General features: G+C 49.4%; 1 protein-coding gene across 1 annotated transcript in view; it reads right to left on the bottom strand.

Annotated features, from left to right (window-relative positions):
- Positions 1–14,655, bottom strand: part of LOC122788982 (minichromosome maintenance complex binding protein) — a 1,363,580-nt gene that overhangs the window by 1,198,022 nt on the left and 150,903 nt on the right. The gene's annotated exons all lie outside the window — the stretch shown is intronic.

The following is a 14,655-nucleotide window of genomic DNA, read 5'->3' as shown; positions in this document are numbered from 1 at the left end:
GAACCACAAAAGGATTTGCGGTCTCCTGTATTGCGGGGGCCTCCGCCGCCTCTAGGGCGATGTCTTCCGGAGTAATTCCCCCCTCCTCTGCCTCTGGAGAGGGGGGTCACTCTGATGGGCAGGGGAATACTTTTGAGACTTTCTGAACCACATTTTTCCTCCCCTCTGAGCCTTGGGATAAGGTCTAGTGGGAAGAGAAAAATGGGCCCCAACGGCAGATAAAGTCTTGCCCTCCTGCTCAAATCTAGTGAGGGTGTCTTCAACTTGGGTCCAAAAAGGGAAGACCCGTCAAATGGGGCTTCCGTGAAAGAAGACTTGAAAGCCTCCACAAAATGACACAAGCGCATCCAGGCTTGCCTCCTGAGGGCTACGCCTAAACTCGCTGCTCTACCCACCCCCTCGGCTGCATAAGATATGAGCCTCATGGACGAGTTGACGAAGGAAGAAAGGGTAGACAGCTGGGCGTTCACAGACTGGGTCAATGCCTCAGGCAAGTTACTCGACAAGGTATCTCAACTCCTTTATGAGATCCCTTTGGAGCAGTGTAAAATGACAAGTACTTCAGCAACCGCAAGGTAAAGGTCGCTGAAGACAGGGTACACTTCCCATACCTATCCATGCTCCTAGACTCCTTATTAGGTGGATGGATGGAAGTAGAAGCCTCTGCCACGTCCTGCTGAGTGGCAGATGCCACCACCATGGCATCCACAGGTACTCCCTTGGTCAAAAACTCTTTTCCAGGAGGCGCAGATAAGAATTTATTGGGGCAGCTAGAAACTGGCTCCACAGAGTCAGGGAGGCGCAGATAAGAATTTATTGGGGCAGCTAGAAACTGGCTCCACAGAGTCAGGGTGTTCCCACACCCTTCGACAAATAAGATCCAACAATTCATCGAAGGGTGAAGACACCCAGGAGGAGGTAGGCTGGGCTCCAAAGGCCTTGAGGAAGACAGACTCCTCCTCAGAAGGGTTTTTGGATGGCCAGTCGCCCTGCTGTCTCAAGATCTCCAGGATATCGGAGAACGAGGCATCATCGGAGGATGACTTCGGGGACCCTTCTGCATCATCGAGGTCGGTATCCGAGGTGACAGACTCATCTGGGGAGTCTAGGTGCTTCCTCCTACACAGCTTCTTTCTGGGAGGCTCTTCAGGCATGGACTTTGTAGGTCCCTCAGAAAGCAGGGGACCACACAAGGAGGTGTCCTCAGGCCTTAGAGCCCTGCTGTCCAGAGATAGGGGGGCACCAAAAACTCTAGTTGCAGTGTCCGGGGAGGGAGATGCTGATTCGGGTGAAGTCACCAAGGACTTGGCCAGCGCGCTCTTCATAGCCTCAAAGGCGGGTCCCCCAGAATCGGAGGAGAGGCCCGTCTCTGAAAACATAACCGGAGTCAGGGTTCCCCCTAGCCGAAGCACCAAGTGGGGAAACTCAGAGCCGAAGCCAGAGGCCCAGATACATCCCCCTCGGGCCAGACTGAGGACGCCCGAGTGCCGAAACCTGTAGACGGAATAGAGAAGGTTGGAGAAGAGGTCGGGACCGACAGACTGGCAGGGGGTCTCGGGGCCAACCCCAGGACTTCACTCGACTCAGCATACTCAGACTCAGACACCAAGGTTGTCGGAGGAGGAAGAAATGAAACCGATACCATGGTAGGCTCCGGAGCCGACTGGGCTGGAGCCGAAAATAATTTAGATAACACTGGTGACTGGAGGAGCCTCTGGATAACCCTATCTACATCCGAATCAGACAGTCTGGAGGACCTGAAGGAGACGGAAGGGGGTCGAGAAACCCTTCCCATCGGATCCAAGACACGGCTAGGAGAACGGCTCCGAATCGGCTCCAAAAGGATCGGAGCCGAAGCAGGCTCGAGAACTACCGAAACCTCCTTCGGCGCCGAAGGCTGTGGAACCGAGGAAGCCGGCTCCGAAATAGATAAATTTTCCTGTGGCTTCGAGATCAATGGAACCGAGGAAGGAGACCCAGCTGTCGACCCTAAATCCTGCGGCTCTGGGATCAGTGGAGCAGAGGAAGGAGACACAGCTTCAGACCCTTTATCCAACAAGCTCTGAGACCAGTGGAGCTGAGAAAGGGGACATCGATCTTGATCTTTTCTCCGGCGGCTCCGAAGAAGTGGACGGAGCTGGGGACTTCTTTTTTGACTTAATCCTGGATTTTTCAGAGGAAGAAGAAACTACAGCTTCCTCAAAGGAGAGTTTAATTAAATCCTTCAAGATAAGTTTATTTTTTCTCTCCTGCAAAACCCTTGAAGAGAAAGCATGATAGGCAATGCAAGATTCTTGCAAGTGTTTGGCGCCAAGACAACAAACACATATCGCGTGACTGTCTGTCAAAGACATTTTATAATTACACTTCGCACATTTTTTAAAATGGCTTATGTTCTTTCTGCTCTTTAGTAGACATCAAGACAATACAACTCAAACATGAGGAGGAAAGGGAGGAACGGCTCTAATTTAAACACAGATACACCAGATAGGGCCCTCTAACTTAAACGGGCCTAGGCCGCCAAAAAGGAGGACCACCACACAACAAGAAAAACAGTCCCACTCGGACACAAAGTTAATACAACAACGTAGCTATTAAAATAGCTTTTGGATATAAATTCTCCTACAAAAACCAGTTAAGAAAGATCAAAAAGAGTGTACGTGGCCATAGCCAAGTTGAGACCACGTCGATACTCCAGGAGCGGCAAACGAGATCTGAGGGTTTGGGTGTGTTGCATCCTGGGATACAGGGTTGGCCCAGCCAATGAGAGACTTCGTGCTTGTTAAAGCGGCCGAGTCGGAGCAGATTCTCGGCTCCGAGCCCACCAATAATGAGTGTAGGCGAGATAGGATCACATCAAAATTTTCAAAATAAATCATGTTACTACATCAGGAAACTGCAATATGTGCAAAAGACACTACTAAAGAGATACCAGAATAATAGCTAAGTAGTTGCTGAAAATCTATACCCTGTATGTACGTGTGCCCATATATAAACATTGTCCTGTTTGATTCTCAGTTAGAGCGTCTTCTGTGTGGAGACATGCATGAATGGACGTGTGCCCATATATAAACTTTGTCCTGTTCGATTCTCAGTTAGAGCGTCTTCTGCGTGGAGACATGCATGAATGGGTGTACCTTCGTTGAAGGTTGTGCGTCACGGCCGGCAACTCTGCACGTAAAAATCTACTGCCAATCATTAGCGGACCAGAGTTCCGCTGTGGCGACCCTTAACCGGGAAAAGACGAAAGACAACATACATTTTTATATTTACTGAAGAGCGTTCATTTAGAGTGATATATTTGTGGAATAAAGTTCTCATCATTTTTGCTGGCGTGTGCTCCTTTCCATCCGGTTGGATTTTTCTTCTTATTTCTATATTTACACACACACAAAATTATGCATATACATACATATATCTACAACATATGGATCTCCTTTCAGTGAACGAAGGTACAATCCACCAAATCTGACTTGCCTGAAAGTTATCCACCGAAACTTCATTGAAACGAAACAAACTGCCAAATTCCTTCCCCAGAGAAAGGAACCACTTCACCACCATGGTGAACTCTGCCCCTCTCCCAGTGTAGTGCGATCGCAGAGTTGGTATATTTAAGTAGGGGGGGCTAAGCCCCCCACTTGGGTGGGCTACATTGCTTTCCATTGTGTTTCATTTGAATGGTGGTCCAGTGGTTCCTTTCCCTGGGAAAGGAATTAGACAGTTTGTTTTTTTGTTTCAATAAAGTTTTGGTGGAATAACAATCGAGTAAGTCAAATTCGGTGGATCGTACTATCGTTCATTGAAAGTACATCCATATTATATGGTGAACTATCGACCTATTAGCCTGATGAGCCTGGTCTGCAAAGCCATGGAATGTATCATCATGGAACTCAAAGACACTGGTAACCACCAACTCTGGATCCCACCCAGTTCGGGTTTGTGAAAGGCAGATCATGCCTCCTGAACCTGATGGACTTCTTTGAGACGGTCACCAAAGCCATGGAAGAGGGTAAGGTGGTTCACACAGCCTATCTTGACCTCGCCAAGGCTTTTGACACCATCCCCCATTCTGGAATTATAGCTAAACTCACTAAACTAGGTATAAATCCCTACGTCACAAGATGGGTTGCCAACTGGCTCACTGACAGAACCCACACTAAAAGTTGCAGACTCCAAATCTGACCTCAAAGCAGTGACAAGTGGAGTGTCACAGGGTTCCGGCCTGGGACCTCTCCTGGGATCTCTCCTGTTTGGTATCTACTTCTCTGAAGTACAGGCTAATACAGAAGGCCTCTGGCTGATGAAGTTCGCAGATGACTGCAAACTAGGAGCCATAGTCAAGTCGCCAAATGATGTGGACATCCTACAGAAGGGCCTCACTGAGACAGATGCCTGGTATCAGAGCCATGGCCTCAAGCTCAATGCAAAAAAGTGCAGTGTCATCCCCTTTGGTGAAAACTCTGTACCCATGAACTACCACATAGGCAGCAATCTACTTAACACCGAATGCGTGATAAGAGACCTTGGGACCCAGGTGGACAGTAGTCTCCCCTTTGATAGTCACATCGCCACAGTAGTCAGGAAGTCCTTCTACGTGGCACAACTCATCATAAAAGGGTTCTCATCCAGGAAAAAAGAGGTAATTGTTCTCCACTACTCGACACTCAGACCCATTATAGAGTACAACATCCCTTTTGGAATGTACCTCAAGACATCTGCAGCAGCTGGAAAGGCAACAGAAGTACCTCACAAACAGAATTTCTGACCTAAAACAAATGCCCTACACTGACCGCCTCAAAAAACTCCAACTTTACTCTGTAACATATCGCCTACTCCAAGCTGATCTCTGCCTAACATATAAAGCTATGTCAAACCCAGAGCTGTTGGACATGCTACACCTAAAGAAAATCCAAAACCTCCAAGCTACACGCTCTAGGAACCTAAACCTTGTCACCACAATAAACAGGACACGTTGGAGGGATAGATTCCTGTCCCAAAGACTTCCTATACTCTGGAACAAGCTACCCATCTATGTCAAGCAAAGTTCTTCATTAGCACTCAAGAAAAATCTTGATGAGTGGATGGGAAATAGGAAATATACCCCGGGGATCACTTCTGTGTCTCTGCTGGACAGGTGCACAGGGAAATAACTTTCTTGGGTGGCATAAGCTATGTTACCTTGCTGGCTAGGCTTACATAGGCCCTTGGGCCGATAGCCTAGTACCTACCTATGAACCTATATCATATATATATATATATATATATATACATATATATATACATATATATATATATATATACATATATATATATATACACACACAAATATATATATATATATATATATATATATACACACACATATATATATATATATATACACATACACACACACATTATATAGATATATATATATATATACACATATATCTATATATCTATATCTATTTGTGTATATATATCTATTTGTGTATATTTGTGTATGTATATATATATATATATATATATATATATATATATATATATATATACACACATATACATATATATATTATATACACATATGCACACACATTTTATATATATATTAATATATATTAATATATATATTTATATATATTTTTATATACATCTATATATCTATATATCTCTCTCTCTCTCTCTATATATATATATATATATATATATATATATATATATATATATATATATATATATATATATATATATAATCATATATACACACACATGATATAAAAAATGTACACACCCTTGTTAAAATGCCAGTTTGATATAAAAAATAAGACCACAATAAATTATTTCAAAACTTTTTCCTCCTTTAATGTGACCTATAACCTGTACAATTCAATTGGAAAAAAAAAATCTGTTAGAGGAAAAAATTTAAAAAAATAAAAAACGTACAATAAGCTGGTTGCACACGTGTGCACACCTGTAAACTAATACTTGAAGCACCTTTTGATTACAGCATTTAGTCTTGTGTACACACCTGCCATCAATTAGACAGACTCTGATTAACCCCAAATAAAGTTCAGCTGTCCTAGCAGGATTTTCCTGACATTTACTCAGTTGCCTGCTACACTAAAAGCCATTGTTCACAGACAGCTTACAAAGCATCAAAGGTATCTCCTTGTTGAAAGCATCAGTCAGAAGAATAGTACAAACAATTTCCACTGCATTGGATATACCATGGAACACTGTGAAGACAGTCATCACACAGTGGAGAAATTATGGGATAACAGTGACGTTGTCAAGAACTGGACGTCCTTCAAAAATTGATGAAAAGACAAGACAAATACTGGTCAGGGAGGCTGCCAGAGACCTACAGCAACACTGAAGGAGCTGCAAAAATTTTTGATGAGTACTGGTTGTGTACTACATCTGACAATCTCCCGTATTCTCCATATGTCTGGGCTGTGGGGTAATGTTGCAAGACGGAAGTATTTTCTTACACAGAACAACCAGGCCCAGCTAAAAATTGAAAAACAGTACATAAAGTCTCCCAAAAACTTGGGAAAATGTGTTCTGGTCTGATGAGATCAAGGTTGAACTTTTTGGCCACAATTTCAAATGTACGTTTGGTGCAAAAACACTTTGCATGACCAAAAAAACACCATCTCCACGGTGAAGCATGGTGGTGGTTATATCATGCTTTGGGGTTGCTTTTCTTCAGCTGGAACTGGGGCTACAAGTCAAGGTGGCGGGAATTATGAACAGTTCTAAACACCAGTCACTTTTAGCCCAAAATCTTCAAACGTCTGCTAGAAAGAGGAAGGTGAAAAGGAATTTCACCTTTCAACAAGCCAATGACCCTAAGAATACATACAAAGCAACAAAAGAATGGCTTCATGAGAAGAAAATTTACTTATTTTTTTAATTTTTTTAATTAACATTTGTTGACCGAGAAAGTCCGACTAGGTTCCAAAGATCCTGTTTTCAGTGGAGGCCCGGGAAGAAATGCTCCAGATGCATGTCTTTAGAATAAATTAAAGTATTAGAATGGCCCAGCCAGAGCCCAGACCTAAATAAAAAAGAAAATCTGTGGGGTGACCTGAAGAGGGCTGTGCACAACAGATGCCCTTGCAATCTGACAGATTTGGAGCGCTTTTGCAAGGAAGAGTGGGCAAATATTGCCAAGTCTAGATGGGCCATGCTGCTAGACTCCTATCCAACAAGACAATGTTGTAATTAAATAGGAAGGTGCTTCAACAAAGTATTAGATTAAGGGTGTGCACACTTGTGCAACCAGCTTATTGTACTTTTTTTTATATTTTTCCCCCAATGGATATGTTTGCTTTTCAATTGAACTGTATAGATTATAGGTCACATTAAAGGTGGCAAAAGATTTGAAATTATTTAGTGTGTGCTCATTTTTATATGACAAAAGCCTAGCATTTTAACAGGGGTGTGTACACTTATATCCAGTGCGTATGGACGAGCATACACACACACACACACACACACACACATAGGTCAAGTGTTTAAGGCCTAGGATTCTCTTTGTGAGGTACTTCTGTGGCTTCTCCAGTTGATGAAGGTGTCTAGTGAGGTGTATGCCGAATGGGGCATTGTACTTGATTTGCCTAATGAGGGAAGAGTAAAAGAAGACAAGGACCTCTTTCTTCCTGGATGCAAAACCATTAGGAATGAGATGTGCCACATAGAACTTTCTGACCAAAGTGGCAAGGTGGTGGTCAAAAGAGAAGATAATCAACCTGTGTTCCCAGATCTCTAACAACTCCTTCTGTGTTCAGTGGACTACCATCAATGTGGTAATTCATGGGAACCAGGATTTTCCCAAAGGGAATGAAGACATTTTTTGGTATCGAGCTTAAGGCCTTGGTTCTGACACCAGTTGTTGGTCTCAGTGAGGCCTTTCTGTAGGATTTCAACATCACTTGGAGAGTTAACAGCTCCCAACTTGCAATCAATAATGATCTTTGTCAGCCAGAGACCTTTTGTCGTGTTGGTCTGGACTTCAGAGAAGTACATACCAAATAGGAGAGGACCCAGGACCGAACCCTGTGGGACTCCACTCGTGACTTGTCAGCAGTCTGACTTGGAGTCAGCTACTTTCACACTGTGGGCTCTATCTGTGAGCCAGTTTGCAACCCACCTAATGATATAGGGGTGGATGCCTAGCTTAGTGAGTTTTTCTATGACTCCTGAGTGGGGAATGGTATAAAGGCCTTGGCCAGATCAAGGTAGGCTGTATGAACGACCTTGCATTCATCCACAGTGCTAGTTACTGACTCAAAGAAGTCGACCAAGTTGAGCAGGCATGACCTACCCTTGGCAAAACCAAATTGTGTGGGATCCAGAGTTCGGAGATTCCCTACATCCTTATTAGGTCCATGATGATGCGTTCCATAGCTTTGCATATCAGACTAGTCAAGTTAGTGGGACGATAGTTCCCAGGGTCTGTAGTCACTCCTCCTTTGTGGAAAGGGATTACTAACAGTGCGCCATTCGGTAGGGACAAAGCCTGAGGTGAGGCTGGAATTAAACAGGGCCACAGAGGTGAGGTGCCAGTTCACTCTGTAGTTCATGTAGAGCACAGCCACGGATATCGTTAGGTCCCACAGGAGCTGTATTCTTGGCCTTGGACAGTGCTCTTTTAACCTGTGCAGCACTAATACTGGCTGTCTGGCAATCTACTGGTATTGTGATTGGTCCTCTGGGAGGGGGTAAATTTGGGACTGAATCTGTCGGCCAGTATACCGAGCAAATCTGTGTATTGTAAAAAGCAGAAACCTGATCTCACCACGATGTAATTGACAAGTTGAAATGCAGATAATTGTTCCAAAACACAATCAACAGCTGTAATAAAAGTAAATCTGTGTATTGCCGTGGAGATTCCTTACATAACTAAACAATGCCTTGTGGTTGTCTTTACTATCTGTTACAATTCTGTTTTCATAGCTATCTTTGGAGAATTTGATAAGGGATCTCAACTTTTCGTTGAGGATAAGGGAGTTCTTCCAGTCTTGGGACTTCACCTTATTCTGCATCAGTTTCTTCCTTCTGTTGTAGCGCTTATGGCAGGAGACCACCAGATTGGCCTCTTTTTGGAGGACAGCGTCTTGGCTCTACTGGGTATGGCGAGATCCATGCATGTGTGTACATGTTTGTACAGTGCATTGGTGTACGATTCGGCATTCATGCAACTATTCTCCATTTGCATGGGTGCTGTGATGTTAACCATCTCTGTTTTTTAAGTGTTCAAAGTTAGCTTTGGAGAAGTTTTTCATGGTGGTTACATTTGCTGGGGGGGGGGGGGTGGAAGATGTGGATATCCAAAGTGATTAGTTTCTGGTCAGATGTAACCAGGGAGGAGTTGACTACTGGTGTAGAGCATCGGTCGCCCATGTTGGTAATGACCAGGTCAATGATCTTGCTACCTCTATTGGTACACGAGTAGCTTTACCAGTTAATGGAGGGATAGATGAAGTCGTCCAGTATGAGGGCGTTGGGTTGGACCCTAATATTCTCCAGGGTACTTAGGAATGTGGAGTCTGAGTCTTGGGACATGGTTGGGGACCTATAGCAGGCTACGAACTGAATCGTTGTCTTATGCAGTGTTAGCTGCACTTGAATTATCTCAGATGCTTTATGTTGGGCTACCAGTCTGGAGGTATGCGCATCCTTTATGAATATGGCAACACCACTGCCTTTGGAGCTTCGGTCCAAGTTTTGGGGCTGAAAGGTGTTGTAGCCTGGTAGTGCAGGGGTGCTTTCTACTGCCTTGAACCAGGTCTCTGTTACAGCACAAATGTCGATGTTCTCCATCTTTAAGGAGTGCTTCGAGCAAGAGCATTTTGAGATTTAGACTTTCAGAGTTGAGCAGCATGACCCTCAGACTGCATTTGTTTGTAGCCATTACGGTGGTAATTTGCTCTTTGGAACACTGCCGAAAAAAGGCACTATGGGGTGGCAAGAGCTTTAGTCAGTATCAGGAAGCCCAGGCGTGACAGATACAGGTAATTTCTGGCAAAGCTTCAAAGTCAGTCAATCATGTCATCCCAGGCAGACAGATACTGGATTCCCTTAGAATGACACCAGAAACTTAAACAATTGTTGAAGTCAATCATTTCCTGCTTGTACTGTGGTATAATTCTGGGTGATGGTAGGATGCTGCTCAGGGCTACGGTGATATCTACCTGGGTTACATAATCCGAGAGCTCCTCCATGTCCCTTTTCATGTAGTCCAGGCGGGTACGTCTCTGGTCATTCACGTCCACAAGAACAATGAAAGACTCATACTTGTACTTGTTGAGGGACCTGAGTGCATGCGCTATGTGGTGGATCCTGGCACTTCACAGGCAGCTGACTGTTACTTTCTGCTTACTCAACCTAGTGAGTGGGACATCAGTCTGCCTCACTATCGACTCACCTATGACTACTGTGTAGGGCATGCTGTTTTGCTTAGGGGCTTTGGTTGAGTGGCACACTGTTTAGGAGAGTTGTGCATCTTGTAATTAGTGTTTTGGTGGTCAAGTGCATTTTTGCCTTGGAGGTCTCTGCTGTTTGGGTAGATTTTTACGGAGAGCCTCCATGAAGGTGGGTGTGTAGTTTGTGTTTTTATTTGAAGGCAATGCCGGTGTGTGTTCTGGACAGCTGTGTGTTCCATACGGTGTGGTGCAAGTGCTGACCTTCACCTCTTGACCAGCTATTCCGGTCTTGGCTGGAGAGTGTGTGGCTTCCAATTTGGATACACAAGTGCACCTCTCGCAAGGGGGGGGAGAGAGTGTGCTGGGAGGCAAGGGGGGGGGAAGAGTGTGCTGGGAGGCAAGGGGGGAAGAGTGGGCTGGGAGGCGAGGGGGTGGGAAGAGTGTGCTGGGAGGCAAGGGGAAGAGTGTGCTGGGAGGCAAGGGGGAAGAGTGTGCTGGGAGGCAAGGGGGGGAGTGTGCTGGGAGGCAAGGGGGGAAGAGTGTGCTGGGAGGCAAGGGGGAAGAGTGTGCTGGGAGGCAAGGGGGGAGTGTGCTGGGAGGCAAGGGGAGAGTGTGCTGGGAGGCAAGGGGGAGAGTGTGCTGGGAGGCAAGGGGGAGAGTGTGCTGGGAGGCAAGGGGGGTGTGCTGGGAGGCAAGGGGAGAGTGTGCTGGGAGGCAAGGGGGGAGAGTGTGCTGGGAGGCAAGGGGAGTGTGCTGGGAGGCAAGGGGGAGAGTGTGCTGGGAGGCAAGGGGAGAGTGTGCTGGGAGGCAAGGGGAGTGTGCTGGGAGGCAAGGGGGGAGAGTGTGCTGGGAGGCAAGGGGAGAGTGTGCTGGGAGGCAAGGGGGAGAGTGTGCTGGGAGGCAAGGGGGGAGTGTGCTGGGAGGCAAGGGGGAGAGTGTGCTGGGAGGCAAGGGGGAGAGGTGTGCTGGGAGGCAGGGGGGAGAGTGTGCTGGGAGGCAAGGGGAGAGTGTGCTGGGAGGCAAGGGGAGAGTGTGCTGGGAGGCAAGGGGAGTGTGCTGGGAGGCAAGGGGGGAGGGAGGGTGCTGGGAGGCAAGGGGAGAGTGTGCTGGGAGGCAAGGGGGAGAGTGTGCTGGGAGGCAAGGGGGGGAGAGTGTGCTGGGAGGCAAGGGGGGAGAGTGTGCTGGGAGGCAAGGGGGGAGTGTGCTGGGAGGCAAGGGAGAGTGTGCTGGGAGGCAAGGGGGGAGGAGTGTGCTGGGAGGCAAGGGGAGAGTGTGCTGGGAGGCAAGGGAGGCTGGATGCTGGGAGGCAAGGGGAGAGTGTGCTGGGAGGCAAGGGGGGAGGAGAGTGTGCTGGGAGGCAAGGGGGGGAGAGTGTGCTGGGAGGCAAGGGGGAGATGCTGGGCAGAGAGTGTGCTGGGAGGCAAGGGGAGTGCGCTGGGAGGGGCAAGGGGGGAGAGCAGGCTGGGAGCAAGGTGGGAGGAGTGTGCTGGGAGGCAAGGGGGAGAGTGTGCTGGGAGGCAAGGGGGGAGAGTGTGTGCTGGGAGGCAAGGGGGGGGAGTGTGCTGGGAGGCAAGGGGGGAGAGTGTGCTGGGAGGCAAGGGGAGAGTGTGCTGGGAGGCAAGGGGAGAGTGTGCTGGGAGGCAAGGGGGAGGTGTGCTGGGAGGCAAGGGGGGAGAGTGTGCTGGGAGGCAAGGGGGAGAGTGTGCTGGGAGGCAAGGGGAGAGTGTGCTGGGAGGCAAGGGGAGAGTGTGCTGGGAGGCAAGGGGGGAGTGTGCTGGGAGGCAAGGGGGGAGAGTGTGCTGGGAGGCAAGGGGAGAGTGTGCTGGGAGGCAAGGGGGAGAGTGTGCTGGGAGGCAAGGGGGAGAGTGTGCTGGGAGGCAAGGGGAGAGTGTGCTGGGAGGCAAGGGGGGAGAGTGTGCTGGGAGGCAAGGGGAGAGTGTGCTGGGAGGCAAGGGGAGTGTGCTGGAGGCAAGGGGGAGAGTGTGCTGGGAGGCAAGGGGAGGTGCTGGGAGGCAAGGGGGGGAGAGTGTGCTGGGAGGCAAGGGGAGAGTGTGCTGGGAGGCAGGGGGAGGCTGAGAGTGTGCTGGGAGGCAAGGGGAGAGTGTGCTGGGAGGCAAGGGGAGAGTGTGCTGGAGGCAAGGGGAGAGTGTGCTGGGAGGGCAAGGGGAGAGTGTGCTGGGAGGCAAGGGGAGAGTGTGCTGGGAGGCAAGGGGGAGAGGCTGGAGGCAAGGGGGAGTGTGCTGGGAGGCAAGGGGGAGGTGTGCTGGGGAGGCAAGGGGGGAGCTTGGGGGCGGGGGGGAGAGTGTGTGCTGGGAGGCAAGGGGAGAGTGTGCTGGGAGGCAAGCAGAGGTGCTGGGAGGCAAGGGGAGAGTGTGCTGGGAGGCAAGGGGAGGAGTGTGCTGGGGAGGCAAGGGGGAGAGGTGCTGGGAGCAGGGAGGAGGTGCTGGGAGGCAAGGGGGGAGTGTGCTGGGAGGCAAGGCAGGGAGAGTGTGCTGGAGGCAAGGGGGGGGGAGTGTGCTGGGAGGCAAGGGGAGAGTGTGCTGGGAGGCAAGGGGGAGAGTGTGCTGGGAGGCAAGGGGAGAGTGTGCTGGGAGGCAAGGGGGAGTGTGCTGGGAGGCAAGGGGAGAGTGTGCTGGGAGGCAAGGGGAGAGTGTGCAGGGAGATGTGCTGGGAGGCAAGGGGGGGAGGCTGGGGAGGCAAGGGGGGGAGTGTGCTGGGAGGCAAGGGGAGGTGTGCTGGGAGGAGGGGGGGAGAGTGTGCTGGGAGGCAAGGGGAGGGAGAGTGTGCTGGGAGGCAAGGGGGGAGAGTGTGCTGGGAGGCAAGGGGGAGAGTGTGCTGGGAGGCAAGGGGGGAGAGTGCTGGGAGGCAGGGGAGAAGTGTGCTGGGATAAGGGGAGAGTGTGTGAGAGGTGCTGGGAGGCAAGGGGGAGAGTGTGCTGGGAGGCAAGGGGGGGGGAGAGGCCAGATACAAGGGGGGAGATAAAGGAGGCAAGGGGGAGAGGCTGGGATATGTAAGGGGGGAGAGTGTGCTGGGAGCAAGGGGGAGAGTGTGAGGTGCAAGAAGGGGGGAGAGTGCTGGGAGGCAAGGGGGGAGAGTGTGCTGGGAGGCAAGGGGAGAGTGTGCTGGGAGGCAAGGGGGGGAGAGTGTGCTGGGAGGCAGGGGAGAGTGTGCTGGGAGGCAAGGGGGGTGCTGGGGATACAAGGGGGAGAGTGTGTCAGATAAACAGGGGAGAGTGTGCTGAGCAACAGGGGAGAGGAGTGTGCTGGGAGTGTGGGAGAGTGTGCTGGGAGGCAGGGGAGAGTGTGCTGGGAGGCAAGGGGGAGAGTGTGCTGGGAGGCAAGGGGGAGAGGGTGTGCTGGGAGGCCAGGGGGGAGAGTGTGCTGGGAGGCCAGGGGAGAGTGTGCTGGGAGGCCAGGGGGGGAGAGGTGCTGGGAGGCCAGGGGGGAGTGTGCTGGAGGCCGGGGGGAGAGGCGGGAGGGGGAGAGTGTGCTGGGAGGCCAGGGGGGAGAGTGTGCTGGGAGGCCAGGGGGAGAGTGTGCTGGGAGGCCAGGGGAGTGTGCTGGGAGGCCAGGGGAGGTGCTGGGAGGCAGGGGAGAGTGTGCTGGGAGGCAAGGGGGAGAGTGTGCTGGGAGGCAAGGGGGAGAGTGTGCTGGGAGGCAGGGAGGTGTGCTGGGAGGCAAGGGGAGAGTGTTGTCAGTGTACATGAGACAGTTGCTACATTGCGCCAGGATGCCCAAGTTCACAAGGTTGATAGGAGAAGCACAGGGAACTGGCCTTTAGAGCATGCCTGGAGGGTGGGCATTAATAAGAATTGGAGATGTTTCCTTGCAGAAGTTTAGTTCTGGTAGCACTTTGTGTGCCAACAATTGCTACAAGAAGTCTGGCAAAGTGTTAGACTAATAAGCCTCGTAAGCACAGGAGAGGACAGAACAAACAGATTTAAGGGAAAAACTGAACAGCAGACTTTGGTACCGCTCAGAAGCTTACAAACAGTCCTCGATACAACATATCTGTATAAGGACTAGACTAGTTACATGAAAGACGGGAAACAAGTGCAACCACAGCTTTTAAACCAGAAAGTTGAAAGAGATGGAAAACTGCCTAAACGGCCAATGAACTACACTTTCTGGGCCAGAAACCACTCCTCTTGTGGTAGATAGGATACCTAGTGCTTACCATTCCCTACTGCTTACCACTCCCATATATATCTATATATATATCTATATATATATCTCTATATATACAT

Source organism: Protopterus annectens, chromosome 14.part0 (genome assembly GCF_019279795.1).
Source record: "Protopterus annectens isolate FY-2018-M chromosome 14.part0, PAN1.0, whole genome shotgun sequence".
NCBI classification, from domain to species: Eukaryota; Metazoa; Chordata; order Ceratodontiformes; family Protopteridae; genus Protopterus; species Protopterus annectens.
Note: the sequence above shows the minus strand (reverse complement) of the source record. Positions and strands in the feature narration are given on the sequence as shown.